Below are 23,441 nucleotides of genomic sequence, written 5' to 3'. Positions count from 1 at the left end.
GCTCTTAACTTCTCCCTCACTTCATTGCTTTGACAGAAGTTTGGCTTTCATCTGAGGATACTGCTTCTTTTGTATTTCCCTAAATTGGTGACTATTTTCTCCCATACCCTCTTACTACTTGGTCTGTGAATAGAGATAGAGTCCTCCTTTCTCCTTGATGATTCTTCCTCCCTCATATCTAATGCCTTGGGCACTATGATCATGCCGTCAGACTATGCTACAGCGGTCACGTTCTTGCTTGAGATCACCCCCATAGTTCCATGAAGACTTCATCTCCTAGCTCACTCTTAATCTTTCTATAATATTCCTGTCATATTTTTTATAATTTCAGCTTTCACAGAAATCAACATTCAGTATTCAATAACTTGACTTCTTATTTCCCTGATTTCTTGTCTTCCATTGATCTTGTTCGTTACCCTAACTTGGCCAAAAACCTCCTTACCAAACTGACTCCAAGACCTTGTCAATTATCTAAAATGTCAAGCTTCACTCATATATGATTTTCAATCTTCTCAACTGTAGAACACCACTTCTTAACTGTCTAGCTGGCTATCTTCAGACCATGAACTCCAACAATATTTTGACTTACTGCTTCCTACAATGTATTAATCCTAACAATTTACCCCCTGTCCCTTTTGCCATTGTTCTCTCCTTAATGAGACTAACTTCCATGGCTTACCTTTGAAACATCTTTCCAGTCATTCATGACTCAGTTGCTCACTTTTCCCTTTATTTCATTCATTTGATAGAACCCAATCCATGATGAAATCCAAAGCAAAATTTTCACCTCATAAAAAACCCAACCATGACACCTCATCTCACTTTTAATTCATAAGTGCTTACATCAAATGGGACCTTAATGCTCCCTGACATTAAGATTAGGAAGGCAAATAATCATGAAATTCAAAGATGTTATTGTATTACCTGAGTCTTTAATGTTGGAAGGAGAAACGTACTAGCTAGTATTTCTCCACTATTTTATTTAACTAATTCATCTCACAATATATTTCAAACAGCATTTCCCCAACCTTTAATTTATTCTGTGTTAGGGACTGATTACCCAGTCCTGACTCAGTCCTGTTTGTACCTTCAAATTCTGCGCCTGGTCTCTGGACCAGGATGGACTTTGCCTATACCTGCCATGTTGGGGGTTTTCTAGATAACCTGGCACTCTGACTAGCTAGATGGGATTCACTTACCTGTGTCTAGAGTAAATTTCTACAAATGAATCCTATAATAAAGGCAACGTCTTTCTTTTTATAATTGCAGACTTAATATACTAGTAGGGTTCTGTTCTGCTACAAAGTTCTAAAAGTGTTGACCTTCTGTTTTTATCTCACAACCTAGACCCACTTTTTAAACATCACCCAGCTTGCCTTCCCCTTTCAACACCTGTTAATACTTGTTTTCTGTATTGAGATTCACTTTTCCTAAGTCTGACCGCATGCTGCCCTTCATGGACAAGCAACAAGATATGTGTTTCTTCGTTTTGTGGTATTTTTACTTCTTAGTAGTGATGCAATTTTCTATAATCATAATACTTGAATACATATAAAAATTAGAAATGAAAGTTATTAATGTCACCTGCATTGGAGACAACCACTATTGGTAAATCCTTCTGGAATTTTTTCTTACAGTAATTATACACACTCTCTCTCTCTCACACACACACACACACACACACCCCTAAATGAATATTTGTTATTTGTAGACTACTTTTTCACTTTAAAAAAATATTATAATAGCACTTTAAAGCATTTCCCTTGCCAGTTATTTTAGAGAAAGAAAATACATAACAAAAATAATAAAATATGGAGAATAACCAAGATCTCAGAATTTTCAGTTTGCTTGTCATGATCTTTGTTTTAAAATTCAAGTCTCCTGAGTAAGATGCTCATTTTACTCCTGAGAAATAGGCTGTTGGAGATGTTAAGTTGAGGTAAAAAGTGGGCTATTCTCCACACAAATAGAGGCCCCTTCCTGTCAGTTTGACTTGAGGAGATGGAGAGATAGTGATACGATGTATCTCTGAGAACTTCCAAGTTGGTCCATTCTAAATACTGTTGGTGTTTGGCTCAGCCCAAGACTTTCCTTAACAAAATCCCCTGTTAGAAGAAAGTGTTACACAGATAAATTGGAAAGTCACCATGCTTATTTCTGCATTTTCTTTTCCTAAACTGGTAAGATTTTACTTAGAGACAGGTACAACAATGGGTTCAATGTGGATGTACAAATCTAATTAATCTATTTCAGTCATTCCCCTTATGTTCTCAATAGGCAAAATTCTGACAGCATATTTAATTACTTCTCCAGGTTCCCATCTTGCTTTTCATCAGAGGGTTTCATTTTCTTCAGTCCTCATACCTTACCTAGTCCACCACTGGGACACCATACTCTTTATCCTTCTATCTTTGAATGCAAGAGAAATAGTGTTTATATTTGGACTACATATTCTCTTATCTGAGTAGCCTTGTTCTTCAAAACTGAGATCTTAACAAATATTGAAGTAGATTGTCACTCTTTCTCTTGATATAAATACAGTCATTGTTATTTATATTCTCCCTATAATTATGATATATTGATAAATGGTCATACAGTTACTGCAGACTGAAGGTAAAAACCTGCTAAGGTAATTTTGTCTGCTAATTCTCAACAAATTTCTTAAGCAGTTATGCATATCAGTTATGCATATCAAAATCATTTTCAACAGATTTGACCTATCAAAAATATTGAACTTTTACCTGGTTATCTAAGGTATGATTTTAATCTCAATCAAACTCTCTTTCCCTCAAATGAGCACAAGTCTATTACATTTGTTTTGTAAATAATTCATGCTTATTGAACACAATTTAGAACTAAGTTTGAAAAAACCCACAAGGCACATCTATCTACACATTAATCAGATGCACACATACACACATATACATTTATATAAATATGATTACTCCAAATAACCTACTTTATTTTCTTTAATAATTTTAAATTATAAAAAATTTCAAGCATACAGAAATACCTAGAAAAAAATTATAAGTATATTTCTATATAAATTTATGTTAATGTTTTGCCACTTTCACTTCAGATCACTTTTTTAAACATATGAAATGTTGTAGACACTGCCACTTTTCACTTCATTCATCCCCTACAGCTTCCCAGATGTATCCATCTTCCTGAAGTTGGCAGTAACATTTCTATCGGTGGTGACTTTTGGTTTAAATATGTATATAAATAATATCAGAATGCAATTTCTTTTGCAACATTTTTCCCCTCTACATCATGTTTTCAAATTTTAGCCATATTTCTACATGTTTGTTTACTTCTTTCATTTTAACTGATGTATAATATTTCATTACAAAAATAAAAATTCCATTTCAATATAGACATGGGAATATACAACATTTAATAGGTTTTTTTTCAAGAATAATGTATTGTAAAGATATCTCTGTCATATATTATGCATTTGTTTTACTTGTTTTTATTGAGCCACTATCGTGTGGCAGACACTGTGATATCTTAAGGGTATACTGCTTAAAAAAAAATAATGTCCTCAGCCCTCATGTGTCTGTGTAGGTAGTGGAAAAGGGATCACATAAATATATACAGAATTTTAAAAATATCAGTAGTTGAAGAAACTCTGAGAGACTAAAATGCAGGGGTTATTGATTGGGGACCCAGGAAAATAGAACTCAAGATGGATGAAATCTTTGAGGGATGAAAATTAGAGTTCATGCAATTTCATTTACCTGTTGTGGTTTTTTCCCATAGGTTCCATAATAATGTGCAAAAAACAATGAGAAAGAAACAGCCTGTGGTATATGGCAGTAAACTTTGTATTTTGGTCTCAAATCTTTGGGTTACCAGGTGTTTTTTCTGGACTCTGCGCTCACTTACATATTGGAGGTCAAATAAGCAGCTTTACTAATTCTGTGGTCTCTCTCCTTCCAGGCTGGGGCTTCTGGCTTAACTCAATTGTTGTACAGATTCTTTTGATCCTCCAGATTACTTTAAGCTTTTACCATGGTGGCTAAGTGGGGTTCCAAGAGAAAGAGATAGACCAACAGGGTGTACAGAGCTATTTTGAAGCCTAGGCTCAGAAGTGACTTGTTTCCACTTCCTGCTGTATTTTGTTTGCAGACTAGTTGAAGCAAGAGTGCTGAAATAGACTGTATCTGTGATGGAGAGAACTACAACATCACTCTGCAGGGATGTGGAGGGGTGGGAGGTGGGGAATTGGGGCTACCTTGCTGTCAATCTGCTGTAAATGATGTGAGGGATGGAGTTGAAGAATGTTCCATTTAGAGGGAACAACAAACATACTTAAAGGCTTATAGTTTTTAAGACATTCAAAACCTAGGGGGAAAAAAGAGTGTAGAAAGTACAGAATGTTTTCTCCAACAGAAAGTTGGAGAGAGTAGCAGGAGCCAGATCATGCTGAACACATTGCTCATGTTCTAGATTTTTGAAATGTATTGCAAGAATGGGACCCATAAAATTTTAAGAAATAGATCACATGATGTCATTTTAATTGACTGTGTGATCTAATTTAATCTATTACATAGATGTAATGGATTATATAATTTATTTTTAATTGAAATTCTTTGGCTAATATGTATGATATTAAATTGTGTAAATAAAAAATAATTGTAAATAGTAAATAGTAAAACAGTTTTGGGAGGTTGTGCAGTCATTCAGATATTAAATGCTGAAAACACAGCTAAGAGGGTAGCAGTAGAGAATGAGGAAAGTGGAGATACTGTTGAGAATTTTGGATGTTAATAACATTTGCTGCTACATGTGATGTAGATTTTAAGGGAAAGGATGATAGCAAAACTAGTCACATGGATTTGACATTTATTATTCACTTTGATGAGGAAGACTAGAACTACTTTGGGGAAGGAATTAAGTGTTCCGTTTCAGAGATGCCGTCTAGTCAGATACAAGGGCATGCATTACAGAAGGAAGATCTGGGCCAACCGTACAAATTTGACAATGGTTTGTGTATAAATGTTGTTTGAAGCCATGGGAGTACTTGAAGCCACTAAGAGGGAAAGTTTTGAAAGAAAAGAGGAGAGCCCAGAAATAAATCCAATATAATTCCAACTATGAGCCATCAAGGAACATAGATAGATATTCATGCTTTCTAAATGGCTATATACTATCTGATTATATGACTTTACTATATTACTGTAAATAATTGGCTGTTAACGGACTTTTCTAGACTTCACTAGACTGTGCTATAATCACTGTCTATTATATATTCCTTTACTCATTTGACCAATTATATCCTTAAAGTAGATACTAAGAAGTTGAATTGCTAGGGAAAATAGATTTTACATTTTAAATGTGAATACATCTTGATTAACAACCCTTGAAAAACAGTTATGCCAAATTATACTTGGAGTAGGAATGAGTATGCTAGTTTCCTCAACCCTTCTCAATATTATATATCACATCATTTTTCATTTAACATCTGATGAGTGACAAACTTTTGCTGTTTTAATTTGGATTTCTTGGGTTATTAATAAAATTGAGCCTTTTAATATGCTTATTGGAAATTTGGAATTCTTTTTCAAATTTCCTAGACATGGTCTTTGTCTTGTTTTGTACTAAGGGATTCAGATTTTTAAGTACTTCCTTAAAGTATATTAATATTTTTCTATTATAAATTATATAAAATGTTTCAATTTTTATTTTAATTTTGCTTTTGGCATTTTAGCCTGTAAAACTGATATAGGTTTTTTTAATAATTAAGTTTATATTTCTCATTCCCTTAAAAATCTTTGTTTTGTGACACATGTATAAAAGTTTTCTTAAGCCCAAGATCATGAAACTATTCCCCTTTAGTACTCTTGTCATTTCATTTATTATATTTAGATCTCTGATTCACCTAGAATTTATTTTTGTAATGAGTTCAAGGTCGAACACCTAGCTTTGCTTTCCCACCTTCATCCTGTAAAATTTTCTCATTTTTATTTATCAAATAGTCCATTGTTGACAAAAGTCATTTTTTTGCTTAGAATCCAAGTAGTTCTTTGCTGTGAGGGCAGTACAATGTAGTAGATAAGAGTAAAGTCTTCAATTACCTAAATAATTACCCACCCCCAACACATACACATCATGTCCCTCTTCGAAGGATGTAATACTGCCTAGTTCCTAGGAAGCTCTTCTACAAAGCACGAAGCTATACTATGGGGTGCTGTTTCTCTGGAGAAAGCCCCTTTATCATCTAAAGACAAACTTTTAAAATGACAGCACTGCCTAGATCCTAGTGGTTTCTGGTGCTTTATTCTTCCTCTGAATGGGTCAGATAAAAAAGTTTCAAAGGCAACCATTAAGATCAAATGCAGAGTCTAAACTGGAGAAAGTGACTGAAGAGTTGCATTTAAGTCCATTCCATCAAATTCACTTTAACCTGATTTATTTGGCTATACGTCTATCCCCCTCTGCATTTCCTATATCAGCTTTATCACAAATCAGTCCCCTGCAGGTCGTATTGGAAAAGCAATATGTGTGATTGAGATATTGTTAACAACAGAGCATGTACTGGTCCCAGAACTGTTAGATTCTGATTGATAAAATTTAATATTTTGAAGGGAGGGGGGAAAAAGGCTATTATTCCAGCTCCTTTATTTGTAGTGTGGGTGAAGTTCCTTTTATCTCCTCTACTTTCATTGTAGCAGTATGACTGAGATTCCTATAAATTATCGGATGCAATATCCAGATGTCTGGATGATTTTTTGGTGCTGCTGCTACTTCTTAGTGGGCGAGAGAAAAGATAGTTGAGGTTCTGGAAAAAGTGTCAAAGCTTAGCAATAAAATAAGGATTTCATTGAACAGAAAGTAATGAAATCACCCAATTTATTTCCCTTTCACGGTTGTAATGCAGGTAAATCTTGCTTCATATGAGTCACAAAGCTTGAACGTGCAGTGGCCTGGCTGGGGTGGTACGTGGTTTATGTGTGAAGGATTGCAAGAGTACTCATAAATACTTTTAATAAAAAAGTGTGGGTTGAACCAGCTTAGTTTTTCAAATAAAAGAAGTTTCATTTGTGTCAGGGGATCAGAGCTGTTAAAAGTCAACTTTCTCAACTTTTCCCTCTCATAGCACCCTTCTAATATCACTGTCCTCCTGAGGTGTTCTATCTCTCGTTCATCTTGATGCTCTTGGGTTCAGGCTTTACCTGCTCTGTGGAGAATTACCTTCATCTGAGGGTACCTTCAGTTTTCTTTCTCTGATCTTCTTGGCTGTCGCATATCCATCAAGCAGTCTTGATTGAAATATTAGTTTCACGGTGTGGTGTTAAACGCCATCGACCAGGAGTCAGCAAAACTTTCCTGTGAAGAGTAACAGAGTAAATATCTTTGATGGACAGGCCAAGGTCTCTACTATTACAGCGTGAAAGCAACCATACATAAATGAATGGGTGTGGCTGTGTTCCAGTACAACTTTACAAAAACAGGCAGTAGGCTCGATGTAGCTCACAGGTCTTTGCAGTTTACTGGGCCCTCAGGTAGATTTAGAATATATTTTTAGAGGTAGTCTGCCAACAGTGACAGCTAACATTCATTGAACATACACTTAAAACTCTCTTATCATTTAGCAAAACTAATAGGTAGCTACTAGTGGAAACCCATTTTATAGTTCAGTAAACATCAACAGACAAAGATCAAATGATTTGCCAGTACATGGTAGAAAGGTATTTGAAGTTAGGCTCACTTGGGGGCCCAGGCTTCTAACCACTATGCCATAATACTTTCCTAATTCATCAGTAGAAAGGGAAAAGCCATGAAAATCCATTTTGGTGAAATGTTTTCATGTGTGAATACCTTTTTTTAAAAATATTAATACATAAAGTGCCACCTATGTTCCAGCTTATTATTCATAGGATGCTAGGTTGCTATTACTATTTATTTACCATTTAAATCTTTATTCTAGAAAATTAACTTATTGGTAAGGAAAATATGCAGAAGAGAGAACATTAAATATGGAAAGTCAGCATGAACTGGAAAAAAAAAGAGATAGGAATCTAAAGTTAAATAAGCTGAATTTTTAAATTCTGGCTCTATCACTTTAAAAATATGTATAATTTTGAGCAGGTTACATTAGGAGCCTTCATTCTGAAACTAGACACTAGAGAAACTAGCTGTATAGCTATATTAGAAATTACTTTGAGGATCTAGTGAGACACTAAATGGAGAAGTATGTTATACTGATGCATCAATATGTAATAATATACATAGTGATGTATCAATATATTATAATCATATAAATAGGACAAAATGGAATTATGTTTTATTATAGCTGTACGTATACAAACATGTTCGCACACATATATATCAAAGTGAATGTCAAAAAGTCACTTTTTCTTTAGATGAGTAAAAAAGTCTATGTTTTAAATAATCTAAACCAAAACTACTGTACCTTTGAAGCAAAATTTTACACGAAATTTTTAGATACTGAGGAATACAGAGTTCTTGAGGGTCATCTAGTCCATTCCTCTGTCTTCAGGCAGAGATATTCTTAAGCCAATGCAGATGAGATCCTGTCTGTTTCTTTTAGAGAAGCAATTTAGTGAAAGTGCCTCTAAACCGTTTGCTGATAGAAGGAGAACCTCTTGAATACAAATTGACTCCCTGATTGTAAGTGACTTTTTGATGACAAGCAAGAGAACTTTTCAAAAACACAGAATATTGAAAATATTTTGTTTGTTTTGGCAAGTGAATGGCCTTGTCCGCCTGTGGCTTCCAGATGGGGGTCCAGGCTGAAAACATCCAGAGGTTCCAACCACATTTGCTATGCAGCACAGCACCTCTTACAGTCCAAAGGTGAGCCTTAATATTTTATACCGTTAACTGTGTAGTCCCAAAGATGGATTCAGGGCAGGCGTTTGATGTTGCCACATGTTTGGGTTGCTGAATACCATGGTGAGTTTCTCTACCTCTCTTCGACATTTTAATAGTGGTAACAACAAAAACACAAAAATTTCCCCTTATCACTGGTGCTTTAGGTAATAACGCACTGAAAGAAAAACAAAAATTGGTTTGTCTCCATAATATATCACATTCTCTACTTTATGAAGAAATAATTAAAGAAACAGCTCAAATTTGATGTGAAGCTTCAGAAAACTCCATGTGTGCCATGGAAAAAATATTAGAGAAACATTGATTTCCCACAGGAGACGAATCAATTTTGTCTGTTTAGTTCATTGCTGCATTTATAGCTCCTAGAGCATTGCTTGGCAGATAGTAGCTGCTTAATAAATTGGCAGATGAGACCTGCTTTAAATGTCCATAGCACACTCTGTTTGATTTGCTTTTTCACAGCAGAGTTCATGACGAAGATTTGGATTAAGTAGTGCATTTGGGAAGTAATCTCGGGAAGCATGGGGGAAGAGTAGGGAAGTTTATAGGGAAGAGAGAAAACCCAGGAAGAGAAGGCTAATGAGTGGATTATTACTGTGGACAACTGTGCCTCGGTATGGCTGTGCCCCTCCTACAGACTTTTTAGTTTTGTTTGTTTGTTTGTTTGTTTGTTTTTAATAAACATATAATGTATTTTTATCCCCAGAGGTACAGGTCTGTGAATCTCCAGGTTTACACACTTCACAGCACTCACCATAGCACATGCCCTCCCCAATGTCCATAACCCCACCCTCCTCTTTCAACCCCTCTCCCCCCAGCAACCCTCAGTTTGTTTTGTGAGATTGAGAGTCACTTATGGTTTGTCTCCCTCCCAATCCCTCCTACAGACTTTTAAAAACATGCCTCAGGATCGCTCCACCTTAGGACAAAAAAGTTGGGGTATTAACTGACCAACTCCCTTATTCTTTGGTTAAGGTTTACTGCTGAGGACATTAAATCCCCACCAGACATATTGGGGTCTGAGGCATTCTGTGCCCGTAGAATAAAGAGGTCCTCACAAAAGTCTTGGGCAAAGGGGCCAGGGCACTGAAGATAGCAAGCTCTCAATTATTAACTGCCGCCCCAAATGCTCGGTGACTTCCTAGGGCGGGTCTGAGTGTATGGGATATTTACTGTGGCTACTACAACCATCCCTAAAAAGAACCTCAACACTTGTGGTTTTCTAAGTGGCAGTCCTAAATGTGAGAAAATTTAAGAAACTGGTTTGATATTTACATTTACTACATAGTTTTAATTAAAAAGGTCACAGATACTTCTTACCTAATAAGCAAGAGAATTTATAAAAGTTCAAAGATGGCAGTTCAGGAATTTTGCATTTCCATATTGGTGGCTCTAGTATTTCTATGAGTAAACAGGGTATGTTTCAGTTGTTTCCACTTGATTACTGAATAAGTGATTAGACTGAACTTATTCTATCCTTAAAAGAAGCAAAATGGTGAAAAAATAATGAATACTGTTTTTCTGAAAATAAATTGAAAAAATTAAAAAAAAAAGAAGCAAAATACTTAATTGAGATTATTGGACAGTGATGTCCTTGATTAATCATTTTATTGAAGATGATAATCAATGGTCTCTTCTTGTCTTATAAAAGAGTGGGCCTAGGTTGCTAAATAGGTAACTTCTTTTCTACCGTGACAGATCATTGATCATCTTAAAAATCTCAAGTAAAAGACACAAAGGAACTTCATGGCAGGGTCAGGAGCTGACCACTTTGCAGAGTGGCTAGGACAAGGCAAAATGATACACAGGCTGAGATTTTACAGGTGCATGAACTATAAATAAACACCAGGAGACCAATCTGCAGGGAAGAAAAGAGCAGATGTTTGAAGGGAAGCAGAGAGGACGCAGGCCGTGCATGGAAAAGGGAAAAAGAGAGATGGAAAGAGAATAGCTAGCAGTGAACCTCACTGTTCTCCGATGTTTCCACTACTTGCTGGCCTGAGCTTTCTCTCCATGCCTCTTTAACGGCCCCTGCTTTAGTTCAGACTCACTTAAGTGAATATCTGTCCCTGGTGTGCAGAGACCCAAAGGAAACAATGAACACATGATTATTATTTCAGTAGAAACTGGAATAAACTAGAAAATCAACTAGTTGATCATTTAAGCTTATGGCATTGTGATAAAAACTGTAGGTCACACTCCTTGGGATTTGAAATTTAGCTCCATCAACTAATTACTAGTTTAGTGACTTATTGGCAGTTTTCTTAATTTTTTTTTCTGTTTTAGCATTTCATGTGTAAAGTATACTTAATTCTAGTGCATACTTTTTAGACCCCAATATGTGCTTTTATATATATAGTGCCCACACGTGTAAATTTCATGAACATTAAATATAAATACAAATACAAAATAATAAATATAATAGAAAAAAATAACAACATAAAATAAGAATATATATAAAATTAATTCTACATGTAAGTTTATGAACTATAAATTTTGTGACAATTATAACTTACTGAGGGCTGTTTGATGTGATGTATTAAGCAGGTCACTTTAGGCATCTCACTTAATTCTCACAATAATCCAACAATACAAGTATTTTTAAAAAAAATATTTTATAGATTTGATTTATCTATTGTTTTTTTCAGCAAATGTTTCTTGGATATCCTTTATGTATCATGCACTCAACATATTAGAGAACATTGAAAACTAAACTTTCAATGTCTCATAGTGTACAGATCCAAGAGCTAGAATCAAACACAGGCTTATCGGAATCCAAAATCAAATGTTTTCCTTCAGCTATAGGACCACTCTTTCTTCTTAAATAAAATAAGTACATTCCCTTTGCTCGCGGGTTTGCCTCTCTCTCCTGGGCCACGCACAGTCTTTTATAACCAAAGTTCAGCAGTGACCTGCCATCATTTCTGCCCTACTCTGTTGACTGCACAGACCAATCGTGGCACAGGGCAGTGGGAAGGGACGAGAGAAGGCAGTAGATACCACCATCAGCTTCACTTGGGGCCATTTTGGAATCTGGCTCCTACATCATTTCTTAGAATAAATCCTAGCCTCTTCTCTATGATCCAAAAAAAATTGTATCCTCTTGGCAATTCCTAAAGAAAATATTGTGGACTATATACATGGTATTTTCTATTCACTCACTCACTTTGAAGTTATAACCGTTTCTTAATTCCTTAAACATATATCTGTTGAATATCTGCTTTTGTAAGCACTGACCTAGTTACTGTGGGGAAAATAAGGTCACTATTTTCCTGAAGTTTATAAACTGTCTAGGAAAAATTAAAGTAAATTAGAACAATACTCATTTCTGACAGTGATTAGACCTTTGTGGGGGGAGTGAAAGGTAGCTGCTACTTTAGATTGGCTGACTCTCGTGGCTGGCCAAGAGAGGCTTCCATAAAAAGTTAGCACACAGGCTGAGATCTGAATGTCAGGGGCATCCAGCCATGTGGGGATCTGGGAAGAAGTTTTCAAGCAGAAGAAATAAGGCCAAAGACCACAAAAAGGAGGAAACTTAGCATGTTCTGAGAAACAGGAAAGTGAAGTATTCATTGTGTCTGGAGTTTTCTGAACAACAGGAGCAAAGGAGTGATAGAAGTATATCATGGGGAGCCTGAAATAGCTTAGCAAGCTTTTTCAAGTTATTTTTATTTCTCTGAGCTCATTAATCAGAGACTCACTGAGTATATACACTGTGTCCCAGCACTGTGCTGTGTTCTGGGAATGCAGAACAAGCCCATATACCCATTTTGGAAAAGGAAGTCATACAAACAGTTACAACATCAGAGTAGGGTCCTTTCCAGGGATCTTATGGTAAATGATAATTAATTCAAGCAATTTACCTTTTATTTTTTAATGTATTAAATCCACCGATATATTCGGGTCACCTCTGTGTGAGATGCAGGCTGTGTGATCTGGTGCTGCAGGTCTGAGACTGACAGCCCCAGTTTCACCTTTGACAGAAATAACTGTAGCTAAGACCAGTTACATTTCTATGAAACTCCCCTCAGTTGGTGCACTCTGCTTTTAAAAATCTAGATACTATCTACTCACTGTTCTCCAGGAAAATCAGTGTCCTCTTTCCTGCATATCCCAGTGAAGAGACATTCCTTCCATCCCTTCTAACTCCCAAGTCTACCTCTGCTTAAGTCCTAGTCCCTGCTCAGTGCTTGCAGATATTTCTTTCTCTATGTTAGTCTTGATCTCAAAGAGGAGCTCTTCTTATTTCTGCCCCAGATAACACACTTGTTCAAGTAAAACCTCATTCATGTAGTCTGTGCTTTGTATCAGAACATTTGTGGAAGTTTGAGGAGAGAAGAGGATTACGGACACAAGAAGAACATAAAGCATTTTACATTGAATAGACTTTTTCTTCAAGTCCTGTAGCACTCTGTAACTTGATTTCCCTTTTTGTGTGTGTGTGTTCTTATCCTGCTGCCCTGCCATCCTGTCTCCCCCGCAACCCCCACACCCAGCCAGTTCCTGCTGATTGTCAACACAAACCACTTTGGTCCTTTCAAATATATCCTGCCTCATGATCCACCATATCCTCTGCATCCACCATTTTCCTAAGACAGATTCCCAAATTTCAGGCATCTATCTATATATTGCCTTTGTGGGGTTTAAAATACCCACATACCACCTGTACTATTAATTTTTTCCCAATCAAATTGCTTTGATTTTTTTTAAAGTAAATATGTTAGGAAGTACATATTTATTAACCACTGTGTCAAGAAAATTAATATAATTTATCATAAATAAATGGAAACTCTAAAAAGTACTGTGTACCTATTAAAATTTAAAAACAGGCATTTCTATAATGCTTAAGTGCATTGCCATGCAACCAATTATACCTGCCACACACATTGGTAATCTCTCTTGTTTATCTCTCAAGATTACGTAAATATTTAAAAAGATGATAAAAGTGAAACTGCTTTGGAAAATAATGGGATTTTCTGGGGCACCTGAGTGTCTTAGTGGGTTAAAGCCTCTGCCTTCAGCTCAGGTCATGATGCCAGGGTCATGGGATTGAGCCCTGCTCAGCAGGGATCCTTCTTCCCTTCCTCTCTCTGCCTGCTTGTGATCTCTGTCTGTCAAATAAATAAATAAAATCTTTGGGGGGAAAAAAAAAGAAAAGAACAGGATTTTCTTTAAAATAGCCTCTAATGGTCTCTTTCTGTGTCTGTCTTTCTTTCTCTGTCTCTGTTTCTGTGTCTATGTATCTTTCTCTCCGTGTGTGTGTGTGTGTGTGTGTGTGTGTGTGTGTGAGAGTCTTTTTCTCTGTCTCTAAATGACAATGTATGCAAAAGTCCTTATCACTGGACCTTAATTATCCTGAGGGCTGAGCTGGAGAAATCTGCAAAGGAAATGCAGATTGCAGATGTGACTCCAAAGTCCTTGCTCAGAGTAAAACAGTTTGATGGAAAAATAACAGTATTTAGCAACAACCCTGAAAGTCAGTCTCCCTAATTTGAGTACTGCAAGTTCCTGCAAAGTGAAGTCAGTAGGATAGAAAGTCTGTTTTGGTTTGCGGGGTGTGGGGGGGGTGCAGTCTTTGAAGAAGTGCTCTCATTCCACACTCCTATATAAACAGGAAAACAGGAGTAGTAACATTTAACCAGGGGCTCTGCCCCATTACCTTGAGTACCCTATCTTTTATTTTTTATACAGGTTGCAAAGTTTGAAATCAAACTTTCTGATTAAACCATCAAAATGAACTAAAGGGCTTTTTATGGGCCATGTCTCAAAAGAACCATCGTTTGCGGGATGGGTCACATTAACCACTGCTGTCAAAGGGCCAGGAGTCTTGCTTTGTGGGAATCACTCCCTTGTTTTCTAATGCCCAGCACAGAAGTGGGCCCAGAGGGAGCTAGGAGAAAGTTTGTTCCTGAAAGGACACAAGTTCACCTCATTTGCCACCAAAACTTACATGTCCAGCCCTTTTTGCTGATGTCCAGGCATGGGAGCTTGTAACATCTGAGCCTGTGGCCAATCTGCCTCAGACCTGGGAGCCATAGGACCTACAAGTCAGGGCCACTGTGAAGATTAAGTGGTATGATGTTCATAAAGCCCTAGCAACTGGGAGGGGTTTCAGTAAATAAGAATTCCCCTCCCCCCTCTTCCAGGATGGCCCCTCACTGCACTTTCCATAGCTCTTAGTTGATCCATTCAAATATTCAACCAAAATCTAATGAAAACCCACTATCTTTTGGACTAGCTAGTTTGATGTCCACACTAGACTTTAGGTTTACTCTCTGCCACACAGGGCGCCTCAGCAAAATCCTTCAGTGTTCATTTTGGTAGAAAGACATACCGTAATGACACACACAGCTGAGTCTCCATCTTCCACATGCTGGATCGCATCTTTATTCATCTGAGGATTTGACCCATTCTGATCCTCCCCTTCTTGCACTTGAGCAATATCTGTGTCATTCATTAATGCTAGGAAATATAAGCAGCCCTAAGAAATCTCTTTACTGACTAAAAAGGTACCAGAGCTGCCCTCCCCGCAGAACAAAAGATGGGGGAAATGAATATTTGCCAAAAGGCACAGGCCAAGACCAGGAAGAAACAGGGCAGTCTAGGACTTTTCTGGTGACTCAAACACCAAGCCAAGAGGTTATTTCTCCCTCCAGCTGAGTTGTGGTGCTCTCTGAGCAGAGAGATGCAATGACCCTCCATCTAACAGCTCATGTCAAGTTGGCAAAACAGGCTCTGTAATAAAATGCAATGTGATGTGGCATTACTTGGAATAAAATACACATGCTTTTGACTTCAGGCCATTTTTAAAAAATTCATTTATTCACACAGCATTTGAGCTGGCCACTGGATGGGCAGAGAAGGAAGTTCCAGACTCTGTACTTAAGAAAATATGTTTCGTTAAATCACCAGGCACTGAAATAAAAACTGAAAATAAAACCCATTTGAAAATCCTAAATATCCAACTGTTGGTGATGTGCAGGTATATGATCAATGACATAATTAAAGTCCCCCCTATCATTTATTTTGTACTTCATACGTTTAATATGTTAAAGACTACATCATTATTCCTGTGAGACAGGGGCTATTATTAGCTTCATTGTAAAAGTAGAGAAAACTGAAGTAGAAAGAGATGAATTCAGGTGCCCTAAATCAAGAGCAAATGCATGGCAGAGCAACCATTTGGACCCACAGAGTCTGACTCTAAACCTGTGCTCCAGATCCTGTTGTTTCATCATGAACCTGTACAGAATTCATTAGTGGGTTGTCTAATTTTTGCATGCCTACTTAGATTGCTTCTTTTCTTTCCAGAAACACTGAAGAGCTCCACTTCAGTGTGCAGTTAAGTAATCTGGCATCTCAGTCTATCTTACACTGCCAAAGTTATATCATTCCATTGTCCCCTTCTGCTTCTCTATCATTCAGCTAGTTTTAACTGTAGGGAATGTGCAAACTTAGTAAGAGACAAGTTTGGGAATAGGCCATATCTAGTACTTGAATTTTTTTGGTCATAGATGTCACTGCTTTCCCAGCATTAGTCAGACAAATGAGTCCTTTATAGAACATCAAACTCAGTTGTACATGTATATTTTAATCGACCAAGTAGGCATTTCATAGTTGCTTACAATGACCTATGTAATAAATGCTTATCTCTTTGAAAACCTGGATGCTCAGCTGATAAAAAAGAATATATCACCCCTGCCTTACTATTACTCTATATATTATTTTCTTAAGCACCATAAGGAAATGATTCTCAGTGAATTCTTATTCCCAGGGAACAAAGAAACAACTTACTTGCTCTCCACTTATTTATGAAGTTTTATAAAATTCCTTTTACATCAAAAAAAAAAAAAAAAAAAGGAAGGGGGAAGGAATTTTAACTTGGAATATAAATGAATTTGACACCAGAAATTCTTAAAATATCCCTTTACTTCTTGCTTAGATATTAGCATTCCAAATATATGTTCAATATTGAGACTCAGCTATTGCCTCTTTTACAGAATTTGACAATAGCACTGTGCTTTATTAGGTTATGTCATGTTACATTAACGAGTTATGCTAGGAAACACAATAATATCACAAATACAGTAACTGAGTATATAGCATCCTAAAAATGATGATATAAAATGAAATCAGTCTAAGTAGAAATATTTTTGTATGCCACTTAATAAAGGCCAGGGAAAATTAGTTAACAGCATCAAGAATTTCAGCTTACTCCAAACCACCCAAGAAATAGGAAATGGTAACATGAACCATCTGATATTCACCATGAGTGGTTCTCTTCAAAGGAGACAACTGATGGACAGATGTGAATTCGGAAAAACCTTACTATAATGTCTTGATATTCTTAAAGAGTACTTTGATTTCAAAAGTTACATATATCATATCACGGAGTTCCGTGAGGCTAATGCAGAGCTAGGGAATTATTCTTGGTATCTTCACCATTTCCCTGTTGCTGGGCAGGGGGTCAGCATTTTCTCACCTGGCAAAATGTTTTTGCCGTAGGCCAAAATAAAGCACATACCTCCGATGTGGAAACTGCTTCAGGAGGATGAACACTCCTCAATGCAAACCTTCAGTGCTGAAACTTCTGCAGAATTTGCAAAGGGGTAATAGTATTCTACTGGTGCAAAACAAAGTACAGTACAAGAAACGTTGGAATTTAAAATCAGATTCAACATTGTCAAAGTAACAAATTATTAAAGTTGTTTTTGAGGTGCAGAGAGGGGGAAAGGAGCACTGTCTCTGGTTTGGGGGCAGATCATACAGTCGTGGTGTGAGGAAGCTCTAGGGTGGTAAGATAGTGTGGCTTAAGCAGATGGCCTCTGGAGTCATGGTCTTCGGAATTTAATTTTACTTCCTTTACTTACAATGAGGGCAGATTTCTCAGTTTCTGAGTATGGAAGTAGTAGAAGGAGGGAGGTGAACTTTGCAGAAGGGGGAGAATTTGGGTTTTTCCCTGCTCCAGAAACAGGACTGTAGCGGGAAGTTTGTAGAAGAGAGAAAGCAGACATAACCAACAGAGGGGAGAGCTATAGGCTTTTAAGAACTAAATATCCAATATTTGATTTCAAGGTGTTTGGATTGCATCTTATTCAATCCATAACATTAGCAGAGGCACAAATATGGCCGTGGTGGTGCTCCCTGTAAGTGCAGAGTGGGGGGACCGAGGTGGGGATTGGTGTCTATCTCTGTATGTAGATCAAGATAAGGAGCAAATTCCCTGTTTGCAGGAACACGAAGGTGGAGATAAATTAGGAAACACACCTGGAAAGGACACAACAAGGATTCTGAAAAGTGAGAATATCAGAAATGAAACTTTCTAAACCTGAAAATACAGCATTTCCTTCCCCAGTCCAGGAATTTGCAGGAATTTGGAAAGGCACTAAGCTTTTGTGTTTGTTTATTTGTTTGTTCATTTGTTTGTTTGAACATGGAGCGGCAGTTTATGCCTGTTTTATATCTTATGTATGGCAGCAACACCCCAGTTAACCTTTGGAAAGCAGAAGAGTATCTATCACATTTGGGAGTGTGAGCTCTGGAAGCAGACTACCTCCTCTTCGGTTCTGTCCTGATATATAGAAACTGTGTGGCCGCTGGTCTGGTGCTGATCCTTTATAAACCTGTTTCCTTCCTTGTTAAGTGACTGTGATAGTGGTACCTGCATTCCAGGGTCATCATGAGAATTCAATGAAACTACTTCACTGAGTGTCTGGAACGTAATAGTTATATAGATGAAAAGCTATATAGTAGAGTTATATAGGAAGAATGAAAACTATAACTATATAGTTATATAGAAAGAAAAATAAAGATTTAAAATATTACAATAATATAATGCAGAGCAAGTGAATAAAAATCCAGTTAATATTATTATTCAGATTTCGAATAACTCAACTGTAGTATGTACTGCATGAAGCATGCACATTTTCCTGGTGAATGTCTTTTCCTATCCCTGACTTCATAGGTGTCGTACTCCTGGTCTGGGTCAATGAACCCCCAGTACCCACAGCCTCCCTCCAAGTTTATGGGAGTTGGCAGACCCCTGGCCTCCTTCTGTGTCAGGGACTGGCGCTGCCAAGCACATCCTCTGATTGTGATCCTCAGGCCTTGGCAGCAAATAATACAGTTTTCTCACTTTAATTAGGCTGAGATTCATTCCTACACATGGCAGCTGCAAAGATGTATTCTCCTTACAATGAGACACTGCAATACTTAGCGTTGCTTGGACTTAATTTTAAGTACATTTTGGTGGCCCTTGTCCCTCCTCTGCACCTTGGTTGCTCCAGGAGAGAGCATATGGCCCTGTAATCCTTTAAAGCTTATTTTATGGGCCATTCTCAGGCACTTCCTGCTGGCCTTTGGAACAGAGCCTTGTTTGTGACTGCATTTTTGCTTACATTCCTGCCAAATGCTTCCTCCAAAACCAGCAATAAAACCACAGGATCCGATAAGCCACGGTCATCAGAATGGCTTAATGAGAGCAACCGCAACAATCGGGGTCTTTCACAACAACCTGCTCTGCAGGACTTATACCTTGAGCACAAGGACGGGCTGGGCAGGTCACCTTTGTAGCTTATGGGAGTTTCTCCAAATAATACAGAATTTGAGACCATCTCAGGGAATGATCTCACACTAAGCTGTTTTCCCTTAAGCAAAAATGGATAAGACAAAAATAGGAACTGGTAGTTCTTTTTAGCCTCTCCTCATAGAAGAATAAATCTAGAGTCTTGAAAGGTGTTACAGAGCAAAGAAAATCGCATTGAGTGCTCAAATGGCTACCTAATTCAGTCAGCCTTGCCTCAAAATACCTGAATTATATCATGTCTCTGGCTAGCAAAAAGGTACTTGAGGTAGAAGTTGGATACATAAAACAGATCTTGATCAAAGTGTATTCACGTGAGATGGCACTTAGTTTAAATAAGGCAGAATTATATCTTGTCTGTCATCTGTGGCTATTAAACAGTTTTAAAATCTGAATTATTAATTAAAACCTGTGAACTAGTACCAGTTTGGAATGGCCGTGTTCTGATAGCTAACAGGACTTGTATGACTTTTGAGAGATATATGGAAATTATTAAATACCCCATTGTAATCGTAAAAGGCAGGAAGAAATTATGTTGCCAGCAGATCCTATTATAAATGGAAATGAACACAGAATATATTAAGATATCAGTGGTCTTATCAACAGTGTGTTATAATGGCTTCTGATTAACACTGAGAACATGATTGATGTTACTGGGAATATGGCACACTGACAATGTGACACTGAGAAAATTCAATCCAAAGCTTGTTAATTTCATAGAATCATTCAATTTCTCATTACTCCTTTGTGACAGTTTTTGTTTTTGTGACCATTAAAAAGTAATGACAATTTGATGGGATCTTTCAATAATGATAGTAGGAAAAACATTTTTAAATCCTCACCTGTTATTACTAATAGAAAGAGAGACAATGAATACAATATATTGATTTTTGGTTTTATAAAGAGTTTGTTACCTTGATTCTTATTGAGTCACATTTAAAATTATGCAAACCCAAGTCACAAAGGACTCCCAAGTCAAGGCAATAGTTCACATCAACAGTACCAAACATATGTAGGTTGATTTAGTATTTTCCATGGCCAAAGAAGAAAGGACATGTATTTGATTAAAAATATTTAGGAAACAGACAAGGTATTCCAGGTCCTGAATTAGTGTAAAGCTAATGACTAAGCAAAAGCAGCTGGAGGAAAAAAAGGGGGTGTAGCTGGGGATAAGTAGAGTTTATTTTGGCCAAATATTTGTATTATTAAAAGTAGAGTACATATAAGAGTTACTAAATTTATGTATCAGATTTAATACATCTAGTTCATTGAACTTTTCATGGATGGAGAGCAATTCTATAAGAAAGAATACTCATTTGGTAAATAACATAGGTAAACAGCATGCATGCTTCAAATGGAAACATCCATGCACAAAAACTTTTATGGGAACCAAAATATGCTATTTAACCATTTTTTGCAAATTCATGTATCTGAACTCTGTATCAGTCAGAGGAAAATACAGCGGCATGACCTAATCGTTTGGTGTGTTGTTATCATAATAATTACCACATACTAATTACTTCTTCTATAGCACGCTGTAGGTTAGACACTTTGATTCATTATTTTATTTAATCCCCATAACAACCCTGATAAATAGGTATATTTATTGCATCTTTTCCCTTCCTCAGTGATTTACCCAACACTGCCATCCATTTCATTGGGAAATTTGAAACCACCGGGAAAATCTTTCTCATCTAACCAGCAGATAATTGTACAGTCTATCCTGTATCAATAATTAATCTTTTGTCTTAATTCTGCCTTCCTTACAAAGGTCAGCACTTTCATAGGGGTTCTGATTGCCACCTTTCTGACTTTTCAAGAACTTTACCATAATGTGTGTCTTAGAATTCTCATCTCTTTCTTTACCTGATTTTTACATCAGTAGAGCACCCCTGCCCTCTAAATTCTTCCCTATTCTCAAAATCTCACCTCCCATTCATAGTCAACTCTAAAGAGTTTGCACACTTGTGATCCCCATGTTCTTATCTACTATTTATCCCTCAATTAACTTTGGCCTTTCTCCATAATTTCACTTAAACTTCTCTTGTCAAGATTACAAGTGACCTTCATGTTGCCTAATATGACATTTTTCTGTCCACATCTTATCCCATGCTGTAGACCCTTCTTTCTTCCTTCTTCTGCTTCTTCTCTCTGTCCTACTCTCTTCTTTCCTCCTTCCCTTTCCTTCCTTCCTAGTCCTCTACTCTACTTCTAAACATTGGAGATTTTTAAAGTTTGATTCTAGACAACTGTCAAATTGCTTACGCCAAAAATTTTAGAGTCATCCCATGGGGATTACATCCATTCCTATGGCTTTAAATACTATATATATACTGATGAATTCTATTCTTATAAATCTGGACCTTGCTTCTCCTCTGATTTCAGTGCTCAGATGTTATATAGCATACATGGCATTGTCATTTAAGTAATTCATGGATAAGATACACATAATATATACAAAATAGAAGTCTTCAATTTCTCTAAATCACACCAATAATTTATTGCAATTATACTCCAATAAAGTTGTTAAAATGAGCAAAAAATTACACAAATTGTAATCTTTATATTTTTTTAAAGATAGAGAGGTGTAGGTAAAGATTTAATAATCTCTACTTCCATATGTCCCATTCACTCCCTTGAGACAATCAAGGTGAATATTAAAAATATATATTCTATTATTTTACCTATACCAGTTAAAGGAAATGGTCATATTTAGGTTTTTACTTTTTTTCTTTCACAATGGGATAATGACATAGCAATATTTAGCACTTTTTAAACTTAAAAGTATAACTCACTTTCTAAGAACTTTCCTAGTCAGTCCTTTATATCTAACACATTCTTTCTAATCATTGATAGCCTTCCATTCTATGGATATTGCAGATATTACTCAACTTCTGCACTGATTTATTATTCACTTGTTTCTAGTCATTCCCTTTATACTTTTAATATAATCCTAATGTAATACAATAGCCCCAAATGTTGATTATTGCAATTTCTCATTGACCCTTGTCCACTATGTGCCAATGAACAGTGCTTCCTTTCAGTATTGTGGCATTTCCCTGTTATTTTCTACCTCTAGGTTTTGAAACCTGGTTTTTGGTTTTTGTTTATTCACAAGGAATATGTTCCCTGTTCCATATCACCATTGCATGGCTGTCTCTTTCTCATCCAATAAATCTGCGTTCTATTCTTTTCACTCACAAGTTATGTCAGTGGCGTTAAAAGGTTAAACTGCTATAACACAGAGACCCCAAAATAAATGCCTCAAACAAGATAGGACTTGACTTGTCTCTACTCTAATGATCCAGAGTGGATGTTCCAGATAGGTGGAGTTGTACTCCATGCAGCCACTCAAGTATCCAGATCAAGAAGATCTTTTATGTCATTGGCAATCTGGGTGCTGGGGGGATGGGTGGAGAACATAAATCTGTGGAGATTTCCTTTCACACATCATATATGGAAGTTTCACTTGTTTCTGCTTGCCACATTAATTGTAAGGATGTCTGAGACATGTATCCTATGCTTAGAAAATTGTATTTGTTCTATAAATCTACTCTTATGGAAGAAGGGAGAACACATTTTTATAGACAATAGCAGTCTTCACCCCGCAATAATTATTACAATTTGTAAAGGTACATTTGTTCACTTATTTTTTAAATTGTCTTCTAGTTTTCCTATTTAATAATAAGCACAATAAAGGCAAGGTACATGCCTGGTTTATTTACTAATATGTCTTCTCTCCTTAGTACACTTCCTGTATTTTTAGTAGGGGTTCAAAACAAATGTGTTAAAAGAGTAAATGAGAGTATAATGGGATTTTAAAGGTCAAAAAACTAAGTTCAGGAAAGTCAAAAACTACCTGTTCCTGGAGACTGAATGAGGAGTCCAGGAATGTGGAAGGATTTGTACTTCATATGGATGGTTTAACAATGTAACTAGTTAGCTTTCTGCTAACAGTGTATTTCTTTTTTTTTTTTTTTTAAGATTTTATTTATTTATT

At 36.6% G+C, this 23,441-nt stretch overlaps 1 protein-coding gene and 1 long non-coding RNA gene across 6 annotated transcripts in view; one reads left to right on the top strand and one right to left on the bottom strand.

Annotated features, from left to right (window-relative positions):
- CNTN6 (contactin 6) overlaps nucleotides 1–23,441 on the top strand; it is a 304,698-nt gene that overhangs the window by 159,033 nt on the left and 122,224 nt on the right. The window lies entirely within an intron of this gene.
- LOC309859092 lies at nucleotides 1,860–23,407 on the bottom strand. Of its 2 annotated transcripts, XR_014308534.1 has the most exons (4): nucleotides 23,301–23,407; nucleotides 8,420–9,016; nucleotides 7,198–7,332; nucleotides 1,860–2,105 (listed from the first exon to the last, which is right to left on the bottom strand). It is a non-coding gene; the product is annotated as an uncharacterized lncRNA (long non-coding RNA). The 2 variants fall into 2 exon arrangements; XR_014308535.1 differs by lacking the exon at nucleotides 1,860–2,105 and having other exon boundaries at nucleotides 6,870–7,332.

This window comes from Mustela nivalis, assembly GCF_964662115.1.
Source record: "Mustela nivalis genome assembly, chromosome: 1".
NCBI lineage: Eukaryota > Metazoa > Chordata > Mammalia > Carnivora > Mustelidae > Mustela > Mustela nivalis.
This window is presented reverse-complemented; position numbering and strand designations above follow the sequence as displayed.